Genomic DNA, 15,527 nt, shown 5'->3' with positions numbered 1-15,527 from the left:
AGAGGACCATAAAAAATTTTGGGAAGCTAGAGGGCACATGTATGAGTTTCTGACCTAGAAAGACAGAAATACCTGAAATAAATCAAGCAGGAGTGAGGTCAGTTAACGGCAAACTGATCTATTTGCATTGCAGAACTCTAAGAAGGTTCAAGAGTGAGAGCAACTTTGAGATGGGAACACAGACAAAACAAATATGTATATACAAAGACTGGTACATGAGGCAATATGCAATTGAAATTGCTAAGTCATGGTGAAATAGGAGACTGGGGTTTCTGGTATGTATGCTAATATTTTAAAAATTGCTATGGCCATATCATTAAACACACGCTAAATAACAAACCTGCTTATATTCCCAGGTTAAAAACATTACCCTGTGAGTTAATGGATTAGTCTAATAGAAAAGACCACAGGTACTAACATTTGGGGTCCCCAACAGAATGGCTAGATCCTGACTAATCACCCTATAATGAAGTCTACTACACACCAAGTTCCTTGCATGCTCATTATTTTCAGCCTGTATTTTAAGATTGTTATTATTATATGAACCACCAAAGATCTCTGGGCATTAGATAAATGTTGCTGTTTTTCTTGAATAAGTTATAGAAAAGGGGAACTGAGAGAAAACAGAAATAATTTAAAGAGTAAAGGAAAATATTTTAAAAGATGACTTTACATTCTCAGAGATATTCATGAAAATATATTTCTATATCATGGTGACAAATATGCTTCCGGGTACTAGAGTTAGAACATTTAACAAAATAGACAAAGACCACTCTTTTGAGGAGCTTCTATAATGTACTGTACTACATCCCACTACATCCTAGTCAATGCACTACAATCATATTACACAGTGATAAGATCAGTGAAGATAATAAAGGAAATGAAAGGAAAAGGAGGGATGAAGCAGATGACAGTGGGCAAGGAGGGCTGTTTCAGATAGTATTTCATATAAATGGTGTTTAAAGTTGTGGGAGCAAAAAAGTAAACAAGTCAGTCAGTAAACAAGGAGAGCATATGACTAGAAAAGAGAAGAGATATGAGGGCTGAGTCCCGTTTCAAATAGTTTATTTAAATATTTAACGCTATTAGACAAGGAAAAAAAATTTAAACAAATAGTTAAATGTTTTAAATAGTTAAAACATGTGGAGGTTGAAAAGAGAAGCAAAGGATATAGAGGAGGAGAGATTGCATCCAGGAAAAGAAAAGAATCTGCGGAGCATTAAAGTCCCTTCAGAAAGGACGCCTGACAGTCAAAAATTGGTGCAGAAATAAAAAGAGCATTAAAGGTTCGGGAGATAAAGTTGAGGAAGTCTCTGAGAAAGGAGAACCAAAGATGAGAGAGAGAGAGAAACAGAAAATAGGAAAGGAAAAGGAAAGATAAGAAATATAGAAAAATTAGATCAGTGGTTCCATTGTCCAAATGGTAGGAGGTTCAAAAAAAAAAAATTAGAAGGGAAGGAAATAAATAAAGAAAGAAGACAATAAAACTGCCCAGCAGTGAAAGACACAAGTTTGCAGATTGGAGGGGTATTCTGGGTCCCCAGCACAATGAATGGATAAAAATCAACATATGTTGAAACAGAAGAATCACGAAATAGCACTATACTCTTATAATTTAGAATAGTGGAGATATGTACTAAAAGAAATATCTAAAACTTATTATTTAAAAAAAAGATTTTATTTATTGATTTTAGAGAGATGGGAGAAGAGAAAGACAGAGGGAGTGAGAAGCATCCACATGTGCCTTGACCGGGCAAACCCGTGGATTCCAACTGGTGACCTCAGCATTTCAGGTTGACGCTCTATCCACTGCACCACCACAGGTCAAGCTAAAAGTATTTCTTAAAAATTGTTTTCTCTGGAGAGTAAGAATCAGTGTGTGGGGGAAGGCATTCAGGTAACTATGCTTTTTATTATAAGCTTTGTAATACTATTTACTTTTAAAATGATGAATGTTAAAAATAAGCACAAAAAGAAATATTCAGTTTGTTGCAATTGCTCAGTGTATTTTAAGTGCAATACAATGTAAATACAGGTCAGAAAACAGCACATGCTGAAATTCATTTTTCTTTATATCTATATTAGTACAAAAATATAGAAGTTTAAAATTTTAAATAGTTATTAATTCTGAGTAATGAAATTCCCAATGCTGTTTGTTTTTTTTCTTTAGAGGCTTCTGAATATTTTGAACATCATTTTAATTACTGGAAGTTCCCAGGTTATGAACGAGAGAGGTTCTGTAGGTTTGTTCTTAAGCTGAATTTGTATGTAAGTTGCAACAGTACATTTACCTATTAAATGCAACTTAGACAGATGTTTGTCTTAACATAGTATTTATTTTTACCTTCCTGTGTTTATAAAAACTTAAGTATTTTCAAACCTATAGAACCTATCTTGTTTGTAACCTAGGGACTTTCTGTATATTTATAAATAGGATGAATAATAAAGCTATTTCAAATAAAATATTTGTCAGATGGCTGATGTTTTCATTATAGTTCATAACTTGACAAAGATATTTACATGTTTAAGATTATTTGTGGCCAGGAAGACAAGATGGCGCTGGAGTAGGCGGACGTACCAACATCCACCTTCCAGAACCAAAGTGGATTACAAAATAATTTTAAGAACTATCATCTGGTAAAACTAACTTTGGTCTAAACTAAGAGGACTCTTCAACCAAGCCACACCGAGACTGCTTAGTGTATCCCAAGGTTCTCTTTACCAAGCCACAGTCGCAGAGCTCCAGGGAAAAGCAACCTGGTCTCATCTCTCCAGGCAGAGGAGAACAGAAGCTCCATCTCCACACATGCTGCAGATGGCTTTTCCAGTCTACCTGAACCATTACCAGCTAGAAGCAGCAGTCATTGGGACTTGGATGTGAGCTGCAAAGTATAGAATTGTGACAACAATTCCAGTGCCATGCGGACTTTTCCTGGATGTGGACTTTTCCTGGACTCCTGCCCCCTGTGACAGTTTCTAACAGACTGAACTGGGGTTGGGTTGCATTTTTCAGGGATTTGGCATGGAGTTGGGGCCAACTTGGACTTGGTGAACATGTTAAGGAACACTACTCTTCTACTCTTTTATGGATTCTTGTTGTATTGGCCAAGAATTTGCTTAAAGGCTTTAATCACTGTAAAAAAAAATAGAAGACTGGATAAAGAAGATGTGGCACATATACACCATGGTATACTATTCAGCCATAAGAAATGATGACATCAGATCACTTACAACAAAATGGTGGGATCTTGATAACATTATATGGAGTGAAATAAGTAAATCAGAAAAAAACAAGAATTGCAGGATTCCATACATTGGTGGGACATAAAAACGAGACTAGCCCTGGCCGGTTGGCTCAGCGGTAGAGCGTCGGCCTAGCATACGGAGGACCCGGGTTCGATTCCCGGCCAGGGCACACAGGAGAAGCACCCATTTGCTTCTCCACCCCTCCGCTGCGCTTTCCTCTCTGTCTCTCTCTTCCCCTCCCGCAGCCAAGGCTCCATTGGAGCAAAGATGGCCCGGGCGCTGGGGATGGCTCTGTGGCCTCTGCCTCAGGTGCTAGAGTGGCTCTGGTCGCAACATGGCAACGCCCAGGATGGGCAGAGCATCGCCCCCTGGTGGGCAGAGCGTCACCCCTGGTGGGCGTGCCGGGTGGATCCTGGTCGGGAGCATGCGGGAGTCTGTCTGACTGTCTCTCCCTGTTTCCAGCTTCAGAAAAATGAAAAAAAAAAAAAAAACGAGACTAAGAGACATGGACAAGAGAGTGGTGGTTATAGGGGGCGGGGGGAGGGAAGGAGGGAGAGGAGGAGGGGTGGAGGAGGGGCACAAAGAAAACTAGATAGAAGGTGATGGAGGATAATCTGACTTTGGGTGATGGGTATGCAAGAGAATTGAATGACAAGATAACCTGGGCATGTTTTCTTTGAATATATGTACCCTGATTTATTGATGTCACCCCATTAAAATTAATAAAAATTTATTTATAAAAACAAACAAACAAAAAAACAAGAAGCAGGCCAGATTTGGCATGCAGGTAATACTTTGCAAATATCACATTCCAACATTCCATTCCAATAACTATTCCTTCCTTGTATGCCAAAAATAAATACTCTCCTGACCTCCAACATCCTAGTTTATTTTTGTTTATAATTTTCATTCAATATAATAAAATATAAAATGATTAATAAAAGTAAAAAAAAAAGATTATTTGTGGCCTTGGCTGGTTGGCTCAGTATTAGAGCATCAGCCCAGCATGTGGAAGTCCTGGGTTTGATACCTGGTCAGGGCACACAGGAGATGTGACCATCTGCTTCTCCATCCCTGCCCCCCTCTTTTCCTCTCATGCAGGGCTCAAATGGTTCAAGCAAAGTTGGCCCCAGGCTCTGAGGATGGCTCCATGGCCTCAGCCTCAGGAGGTAAAATAACTTGATTGCCGAGCAATGGAGCAGTGGCCCCAGATGGGCAGAGCATGGCCTTGTAGGTGCTTACCAGTGGATCCCCATCAGGATGCATGTGAGAGTCTGTCTTTGCCTCCCCACCTCTCACTTAATTTAAAAAAAAGATTCTTTGTTAGTTAAAATGCACTTTAAATCAAAGCCATAATCTGCAACATGCTCTTTAGCTATATATTTTTTTCAGTATATATATATATATATATAGAGAGAGATTTTTCTCTTTATATGCCATTAATTAATTAACTACACATTAATTACTAATTTTATATTACTAGTTATATATATATATATACACACACACACACACAAATAGAAAATATCTATATATATACTGAAAAGATAAAGACCATGTTGGATATTCGACATAAGCTTGTCAAGTTGAAGAACTATAACTGAAACAATTCTTCTTCTTCTACAGGTGAAAGGAATGGCAGACTCCTTCATGTCTGTGATGGTTAATATTATGTGTCAACTTGACTGGGCCCAGCCATCTGTTTAAACATTATTCTGAGTATGTCTGTGGTATGTTTCTGGATAAGATTAACATTTGAAGTGGTAAACCAAGTAAAACAGATTGCTCTCCCTATTGTGAATGGGCTCCACCCTAATAGTCGAAGGCCAGAATAGAAAAAAAGGCTGGCCTTCTCATGGATAAAAGGGAACTCCTTCCATCTGACTGTGCGAGCTGGGACATTGGGCTTTTCTTGTCTTTGCACTTGAACTGAAACACTGGCTTCTCTTGGGTCTCAAGCTGGCCAGCTTTAAGACTGGAAGTTAAAACATTGGCTCTCCTACTTCTTAGATCTTCAGACTAAGTCTGGAGCCACACCAACTCTCTGTGTCTCCCTTTTACTGACTGCAGACCTTGGTGCTTAGCCTCTGTAATCATGTGAGTCATATCTCTCTCTCTCTCATTCTCCAATCTGTTAGTTCTGTTTCTCTGGAGACTCCTGATAGTTCAATGCCTACTAAGTTATGGTCAGTGTTAACTTTTTCTTTGTGACCATGGCCGTTCATGTATCCAGGGCTGAAGCCTGATTGTCAATATAATTCTCACTTTATAGATTGCTCTAAATAGGACAACCCACCCAACCCTTTATTTTTTCAAAGATAACAGCATGAAAGTAACTTGGTGTGTGTAAGTATTTGTAACAAGTAGATGTTACATTTACCCAAGTCTATCTAGAGAGTAGTATGGACACTGAAAAGATAGATAGTTAATCTATGGACTCAACACATAATCAGACATTTATAAATAACCTATTATGTGCAAAGCATTATGTTACGTATTGTGGGGAAAACTGAGATGAGTATTCTCCTGTGTGTGACTGACTGTGTGTGACCACCAAGGCTGAGAATACAGAATCTGATATTATGGTTAGTTATATTATAATTTTTTGAAATGTCATCTTTATAACTTCTCTTTCAATGATACGATTGAAAAATGATTTATTGATGTCTTTCATATCCAGAGGGGAAAAAAGGTTTTTCAGTAAAAAGACAAAAAAAAAACTATGAGTATCAGTTTCTAGGTTAAAATTGAGACATGATGGTCTTATGATTGCAATGGATTTCTGTGTGCTTAAAAATATTGTCTTACTTTTTTTTCAACAAGCACATCACAGTTATGAAAAATCAAAGAAAAATATTTCCCTCAACTACAATAATTTCTGACATACACAGGCAAAAATCAAAACCTTGATTTACAATTTAGAGAGTTAGTATCAATCACATGAATCACTGGGAAACTTACAATTGTGTGTCCAGCTAATTAAAATTCCTAATATAGATAAGGAGTTCATTATCCATGACATGACACATTCTCAAATCTCTTAGATTCCTAGTCATGGTTAAGAAAGTGATCAAATAGTAGCTAATGTTGACATCACTTAATATGTTTCTCAGGAACTATGTATTTGGTTCAAATATAGAGAGACTAAAAGATTCAAAGTTCTAATTAAAATAATAAATAAATAAGCAAACAGGAACAAGATGCACATAAAAATATAAATATAAAGACAAAAGCTGAATTCTGTTCTTTATTACTTTTTATTTGGTTTCAGGCAATTTTCATTTGGAGCTAAAGTATCTCTTTAAGCCAAGTGTGAATATATAACTGGTACAGACAGAGCTCCAACTTCAGGCAATATTGACAAGCCACTCCAGCTTGATGGTAGAATAAAAAGGGGAAAATGAGTTAGGTTGGGGAATTTCCATTTATATTAGCGATGCTGTGTCTACATCTATCTTTCTTTCTCAACTGAATTGTAAATCTTTACTTCCCAAATGTAGGCATGACAATGAATATTTATTTGTTCTGTGCATTTTCTATTTTAATGTGCATTTCATGTACAGAAAAGTAGTCAACAAAATGAGACATCCCTGGTAATAGTTATCTAGGCATATTGAAAAATGGATAACTGTGTTCTACACTTTTAGCAAATGAAAAAAAATTTCTTTAATAAATAGTACAGGTATAACTCTTGACAGTGTATGGCTGTCATTGCATCAGTCCCATTTGCATTCATATTTTTGTAATAAATTCTCCATACACAAAGCACCTCAATTTTCAACAGATTTGAACGTGGGCACCATTATTTCTATATGAAGGTGTTCTGCATACCTCAAAATTAAATCAGAGTTTTACAGACACACTATGTAAAGTTTAGAATATAGATAGGTAGATAGATAGATAGAACAAAAACATGCTTTACTTGATGTATATTTCCAGAGGCTTATGATGTTTATTCATGTCCTTAAAAAGTGTCAGCAAGAACAATTAATCACATGATCTTTTTCAACCCTGTTTTTATCATTTTTGAAATAAGATTTATGCTCGAGTATTGGTTATTTCTTTTGCTGCACTTCACTAACATCACAAATAAGAAGGAGATTTGCACTCAACACTGTGTGACTCTGAAAAAGACCCTTGGCATTTTTTTTATTAATTTTACTAGGGTGACATCAATAAATCAGGGTACATATGTTCAAAGATACATGTCCAGGTTATCTTGTCAATCAATTATGTTGCATACCCATCACCAAAAGTCAGATTGTCCTCCGTCACCTTCTATCTAGTTTTCTTTGTGCCCCTCCCCCTCCCCCTTTTCTTCTCCCTCCCCCCCCCCCCTGTAACCACCACACTCTTATCAATGTCTCTTAGTCTCATTTTTTGTTCCACCTATGTATGGAATAATACAGTTCTTGGTTTTTTCTGATTTACTTATTTCACTTTATATAATGTTATCAAGATCCCACCATTTTGTTGTAAGTGATCTGATGTCATCATTTCTTATGGCTGAGTAGTATTCCATAGTGTATATGTGCCACATCTTCTTTATCCAGTCCTCTATTAAAGGGCTTTTTGGTTGTTTCCATGTCTTGGCCACTGTGAACAATGCTGCAATGAACATGGGGCTGCATGTGTCTTTACGTATCAATGTTTCTGAGTTTTTAGGGTATATATGCAGTAGAGGGATTGCTGGGTCATAAGGTAGTTCTATTTTCAGTTTTGTGAGGAACCACCATACTTTCTTCCATAATGATTGTACTACTTTACATTTCCACCAACAGTGAATGAGGGTTCCTTTTTCTCCACAGCCTCTCCAACATTTGCTATTACCTGTCTTGTTAATAATAGCTAATCTAACAGCGGTGAGGTGGTATCTCATTGCAGTTTTGATTTGCATTTCTCTAATAACTAATGAAGATGAGCATCTTTTCATATATCTGTTGGCAATTTGTATTTCTTCCTGAGAGAAATGTCTGTTCATGTCCTCTTCCCATTTTTATATTGGATTGTTTGTTTGTTTGTTGTTGAGTTTTATGAGTTCTTTGTATATTTTGGATATTAGGCCCTTATCTGAGCTGTTGTTTGAAAATATAATTTCCCATTTAGTTGGCTGTCTGTTTATTTTGTTGTCAGTTTCTCTTGCTGAGCAAAAACTTCTTAGTCTGATGTAGTCCCATTCATTAATTTTTGCCTTCACTTCCCTTGCCTTTGAAGTCAAATTCATAAAATGCTCTTTAAAACCCAGGTCCATGAGTTTAGAACCTATGTCTTCTTCTATGTACTTAGTTGTTTCAGGTCTTATATTTAAGTCTTTGATCCATTTTGAATTAATTTTAGTACAAGGGGAGAAACTGTGGTCGAGTTTTATTCTTTTGCATGTGGCTTTTCAGTTTTCCCAGCACCATTTGTTGAAGAGGCTTTCTTTTCTCCATTGTGTGTTGTTGGCCCCTTTATCAAAAATTATTTGATCATATATACGTAGTTTTATTTCTGAACTTTCTATTCTGTTCCATTGGTTCGAGTGTCTATTTTTCTGCCAATACCATGCTCTTTTGATTGTCGTGGCTCTATAATATAGTTTGAAGTTAGGTATTATAATGCCCCAGCTTCATTCTTTTTCCTAAGGATTGCTTTGGCTATTCAGGGTTTTATATAGTTCCATATAAATCTGATGATTTTTTGCTCTATTTCTTTAAAAAATGTCATTGGAATTTTGATGGGAATTGCATTAAATTTGTATATTTCTTTGGGTAACATGGCCATTTTGATTATATTTATTCTTCCTAACCAAGAACAAGGAATATTCTTCCATCTCATTGTATCTTTTTTGATTTCCCTTAACAATGGTTTGTAGTTTTCATTATATAAGTCCTTTACATTCTTTGTTATGTTTATTCCTAGGTATTTTTTTGTTGCTGTTGCAACTGTGAAGGGCATTATTTTTTTGAGTTCGTTCTCAAATGTTTCATTGTTGGCATATAGAAAGGCTATGGACTTTTGTATGTTAATTTTGTATCCCGCGACCTTACTGTATTGGTTTATTGTTTCTAGTAGTCATTTGGAAATTCTTTGGGGTTTTTGATGTATAGGATTATATCATCTGCAAAAAGTGATACCTTTACTTCTTCTTTTCTGATATGGATGCCTTTTATTTCTTTGTCTTGTCTGATTGCTTTGGCTAGAACCTCTAGCACCACATTAAATAAGAGTGGAGAGAGTGCACAACCCTGTCTTGTTCCTGATTTAAGGGGGAAAGCCTTCAGTTTTGTGCCATTTAATATGATGGTGGCTGATGGTTTATCATATATGGCCTTTATCATGTTGAGATATTTTCCTTCGATAAGCATTTTGTTGAGAGTCTTAAACATAAAATTGTGTTGTATTTTATCAAATGTGTTTTCTGCATCTATTGATAAGATCATGTGGTTTTTGTTCTTTGTTTTGTTGATATGGTGTATTACGTTAACCGTTTTACGTATGTTGAACCATCCTTGAGATTCTGGGATGAATCCCACTTGATTATGATGTATTATTTTTTTTAATATGTTGTTGTATTCGATTTGCTAGTATTTGTATAGTATTTTAGCATCTGTATTCATTAGAGATATTGGTCTGTAGATTTCTTTTTTTGTGTCGTCCTTGCTTGGTTTTGGTATGAGGGTTATGTTGGCCTCATAAAATGTGTTTGGGTATATTGCTTCTTCTTCAATTTTTTGGAAGACTTTGAGTAGAATAGGAACCAAGTCTTCTTTGAATGTTTGATAGAATTCACTAGTATAACCGTCTGGGCCTGGACTTTTATTTTTGGGGAGGTTTTTAATAGTTTTTTCTATTTCTTCCCTACTAATTGGTCTGTTTAGGCTTTCTGCTTCTTCTTGACTAAGTCTAGGAAGGTTGTATTGTTCTAGGAATTTATCCATTTGTTCTAGATTGTTGAATTTAGTGGCATAAAGTTTTTCATAGTATTCTACAATAATTCTTTGTATATCTATGATGTCCGTGGTGGTTTCTTTTCTTTCATTTTGGATTTTGTTTATATGAGTTCTTTCTCTTTTTTCCTTGGTAAGTCTTGCCAAGGGTTTGTCAATTTTGTTGATCTTTTCAAAGAACCAGCTCCTTGTTCTATTAATTTTTTCTATAGTTTTTCTGTTCTCTATTTCATTTATTTCTGCTCTGATTTTTATTATCTCCTTTCTTCGGCTGGTTTTGGGTTGTCTTTGTTTTTCTTTTTCCAGTTCCTTAAGATGTGAAGTTAAGTGGTTCGATTGGGCTCTCTCTTGTTTGTTTATATAGGCCTGAAGTGATATGAACTTCCCTCTTATCACTGCTTTTGCTGCGTCCCATAGGTTCTGATATGTCGTATTGTCATTTTCATTTGTCTGTATATATCTTTTGATCTCTGCGCTTATTTCTTTTTTGACCCATTCCTTTTTTAAAAGTATGTTGTTTAGTTTCCACATTTTTGAGGGTTGTTTTTCCTCTTTTTTGCAGTTGAATTCTAGTTTCAAGGCTTTATGATCAGAAAATATGCTTGGTACAACTTCGATTTTTCTGAATTTGCTGATGTTGTTTTTGTGGCCCAACATATGGTCTATTCTTGAGAATGATCCATGTACACTAGGGAAAAATGTATACTCTGTCACTTTGGGATGAAATGTCCTGTAGATGTCTGTCATATCCAGGTGCTCTAGTGTTTTGTTTAAGGCCAATATATCTTTATTGATTCTCTGTTTGGATGACCGATCTAGAGCCATCAGCAGTGTATTGAGGTCTCCAAGTATGATTGTATTTTTGTCAGTTTTTGTTTTAAGGTCAATAAGTAGCTGTCTTATATATTTTGGTACTCCTTGGTTTGGTGCATATATATTAAGAATTGTTATGTTTTCTTGATTCAGCATCCCCTTAATCATTATGAAATGACCATTTTTGTCTTTGAGTACTTTAGCTGCCTTGTAGTCAGCATTATTAGGTATGAGTATTGCTACGCCTGCTTTTTTTTGGATATTTGCTTGGAGTATTGTTTTCCAGCCTTTCACTTTGAATTTGTTTTTATCCTTGTTGCTTAGATGAGTTTCTTGTAGGCAGCTTACAGTTGGATTTTCTTTTTTAATCTATTCTGCTACTCTGTGCCTTTTTATTGGTGAGTTTAATCCATTTACATTTAGTGTAATTATTGATACTTGTGAGTTCCCTGTTGCCATTTTATACATTGCTTTCTGTTAGTTTTGTGTCTTGTTTGATTCTTCTCTTTCGTTTTTCTATCTTTTGTTTTTATTTGGTTGTATTCCATACATCTTTCCTCTGTTGCTACCTTTTTTAAATCATGTGCTTCTGTGGTATTTTTTTCAATGGTGGTTACCATTAAGTAATGAAAAGGGTTCCTACCCTGTTCATTGTAGTGCACTATCTTGTGAGTACTTTTGCACTTCATCGTCCTTTGCTACTGTTAATCTCTGTCTTCTCCCCCCCCCATTTTTTTACTGTTGTCACAGTTTAAATTTGGTTTTATTGTGTTCTCCTTGGAGCTTTTACTTATGGTTTTGTTTTGTTTTGTTTTTTATATCTGGTTGGAAAACCCTGTTTAGTAATTCCTGGAGTGGGGGTTTTCTGATGATAAATTCCTTCATCTTTTCTGTATCTGTGAATGTTTTTATTTCTCCTTCATATTTGAAGGATAGCTTTGATGGGTATTGTATTCGTGGCTGAAAGTTCCTCTCTTTCAGGACTTTAAATATTGGGGTCTACTCTCTTCTAGTTTGTAGAGTTTCTGTTGAGAAATCTGATGATAATCTAATGGGCCTTCCTTTATATGTTGTATTCTTTTTTCCCCTGGCTGCCTTGAGAATTTTTTCTTTGTTGTTGGTTTGTCCCAATTTCATTATGATGTGCCTTGGAGTAGGTTTGTTGGGGTTAAGAAAACTCAGAGTTCTGTTTGCTTCTTGAATTTGAGGCTTTAGTTCTTTCCACAGGCTTGGGAAGTTCTCATTTATTATTTGTTTGAATATGTTCTCCATTCCATTTTCTCTCTCTTCTCCCTCTGATATACCTATTATTCTTATGTTATTCTTTTTGATGAAGTCAGACAGTTCCTGTAGGGCTTTTTTATTCTTTTAAATTTTTGAGTCTCTTTCTTCTTCTCTCTGTTGTGCCTCAAGTTGTTTGTCTTCTATTTCACTAATCCTACCTTCTCTCTGGCCTGTTCTATTAGCTAAGCTTGTTACCTCATTTTTCAGCTCGTGAATCGAGTTTTTCATCTCTGTTTGATTTGTTTTTATAATTTCAATTTCCTTGGTAATATATTCTTTGTGTTCATTGAGTTGTTTTCTGAGCTCTCTAAATTGCCTTTCTGTGTTTTCTTATATATCTCTGAGTGTTTTTAGGATTTCTATTTTAAATTCTATGTTATTTATCTCCAAGTTTTCCAATATATTAAATTTTTTCTCCATAGATTTTTCCTCATCTATCTGTGCTACCTCTCTGTCTTTTGTATCCATGATATTTGATTTCTTTTTCCTTAATGGCATCTGAGGGTGGTTTTGTTGATAGTATTAATGAGAATTAATAAAGAGTAAAGTGTTAAAAAATAAAAATAAGAAAGAGTAAATAAAAAAAAGTTATTATCGCCCCCCCCCTTTTGTTCCTCTCCTCTCCTCTCCCCTCCTTCTTGAGAAAATCTTGTGGTGAACTGTGAATCATATTGTGCTAAATAGAACAAAAACTACCTATAATGGAGGGCCTGAGTTGGGGAGAAGTGATAAAGGGGCAAAAAAGGGGGTATGGACCCACAAAATGCAAAAAAGGAAAAAATTTGGGTCAAGAATAAAATGATTTGCTTTTAAGTGATGGTTGACTAAGAGATATGGTGAGAGAAATAAGAGGGAAACAGGAAAAAGGGGGAAAATTAAAAAATTACTATTGTATTTAGTGGAGCAAGAACTAGATAAAATGGAGAGCCATGGTTGGGAGCACAGCTAGTGAGTTAAAAAAAACGAAGTAAAAAACCCCCAAAGCACCACAAAGGAAAATTTCAGTTCCAGATAAAGTAATTTGTTCATGATTGAGGATTGAATGAGAGGAAAAGTAAAGGAGAAAAGAAGAAACTAATATAGACAGGGGAAAAAAAAGAAAGAGGAAAACACAAAAAGAAGAAAAAAGAATAAAAGGAGAGAGAGAGAGAGAGAGTTAAGGGTTTTGGAGTGCAACCCTCATAGAGAGAAAGAAAGAAGAAAGAAAAGACAATGGGACATGTAACACTTATGGGTAGTGTAGTTCAAGGAGAGGAGAGAGTAAGACCAGCAGAGAATTTTAGGACCAAATTGGAAGAGGAAGAAAATAATCAGGACATGAAGATAAGAGAAACAAACAAACAAATATAATAAAATGGGGTAGGTTATAAAGTCTGTGGATTATTCTTGATTTTGAGAGGTTATCTTCTTGCTTTTTCTTTTCTCTCCCTCTTCCTGGTCGGTGACTCTGTACCCCGGGTTCTGCCTCTGTGGTATGTTTAGGTAGAGGTTTGCAGTTGATAAGTCTCTATGGCGATGTCATATATTGGGCTTCAGTCTCGTTGGCAGTTGAGGCTAATTAGTATTTGCAGGCTTTGCCAATGAGAGAGTTCGTATTCCCGGAGCCTCTCTCCTAGTCTTTCCTTCCTGAATTAGTAGCCTGATGATCCAGCTATGGGGTTGCTACTGCCTCTGCCTGGAGAGTAAGAGGCTCAAAAAGCTGGCAAATCCCCACTCTATTCCCACTCAGTGCAGGGCTCTGGGTAAAGCTCAATTAGTCAGAACCGCTAGTATAATCAGGCGGGGCTTCGGCCCACACAAAGACCTCTGACTCTGCCCCTCTGTCCGGGAACACAGGCACCCACTCCCAGGGAAATCTCTCGCCCACTATCTGCGCTCGCAGACCAGGATATCCGGCCAGCCACCTCTCACTCCCGGTGAGGTGCCCCGCCCGCATGGAAAAGTTCCAGCGTAAGAAATTTTGCTCCCATTCACTCCCCGCGTGCTGCTTTTCGGGGCACAGGGGTGACCTCTAGACTCTGGTTTCAGCCCACAAAAAGGCCTCTGACTCTGGCCCTCTGTCCGGGAACACGGGCGCCCACTCCCGGGGGAATCTCTCACCCACTCTTCGCGCTCGCCGACCAGGAGATCAGGCCGCTGCCTCTCACTCTAAGTGAAGCGCCCCAACCCTTGGCATTTTTTATTGCTCTCATTCTTTACTTATGGAGATAACTTCAACTCTCATAGTAATTTGAGGCTTGAATGAGTCCATGAGAGTGTTTTGAATATCTTTAGCAATTTCTAATACAGCCAGAGTTATGTCTATTACTTTTATGATGGTAAGTCACCTTGGTCTATTTATAATTAATTAATATCATTTTGTGTCTAGGTATTTTGTATGCTAGATAGTACCCTAACCAGCATTTAGAACAGCCTCTTGGATACTTGCCTCTCTTTACTGTTTCAAGCAGTCAGTATGATTCAAAATCGTAACAATCTGGAGCCAGAAGGGACCTTAGGGACCATTGTGCCTTTTGTGTTGTGGTAAGTATCTCTGCTATAGAATTATGGGTCGATGATTTTGAGGGTGCCTACTTAAATGGATGATTTGTGCCTAAACTTTACATGGTAAGTATCTAATTATTATTATAATATGGCTGCATGGTCATTTTAAAATATGATCATAATTTTCCCTCACTTTTTATAAATGAAACAATGTTCTGAGCAAACAGCTTCAAATTCTTTGACTTCCACTTCCTTACCTCCATGTCCATAACTATTGATATAGGATGGGTTATATGTTTGTTTGTTTCTTTTACCACCAAGACAACTCTGACATTGATTCCAATTATAAATAGCTAGGCACTGACTCTCATATGACTTTTCAAGATTATTTTATAATTATGTGTAATTTTTATTTGGAATGACTTGAGTGAGTAAAATTACTTTCTGATTAATAGAAAAAATAAATTTTAAGCTAAAATTACAGTTAGAAAATATTTTCACACTCTAGCTATTAAGTTATACTATTGAAATAGTGACGACTATATTCTAATCACTGTAAGAAATAGAAAGACCTAGTAGAGCCTGAGTTCCTTGGTTCAAATCATGACTCTACAAGTCCTAGCTCTGTGGTTGTGGTCTCAGTCTCCTAACTAATGACAGTACTAGTTACAGTTTAACGATAATAGTACCTGGCTGACTAAGTTGCTGCAAGGTTAAGTGGGTTAATAAAAGCACTAGGAACATTATTATAATATATGAACTATTTATCAT

The sequence above is a fragment of the Saccopteryx bilineata genome, chromosome 8, assembly GCF_036850765.1.
Source record: "Saccopteryx bilineata isolate mSacBil1 chromosome 8, mSacBil1_pri_phased_curated, whole genome shotgun sequence".
Lineage (NCBI taxonomy): Eukaryota > Metazoa > Chordata > Mammalia > Chiroptera > Emballonuridae > Saccopteryx > Saccopteryx bilineata.
The sequence above is the reverse complement of the archived record's forward strand: the minus strand, read 5'-3'. Positions refer to the sequence as shown.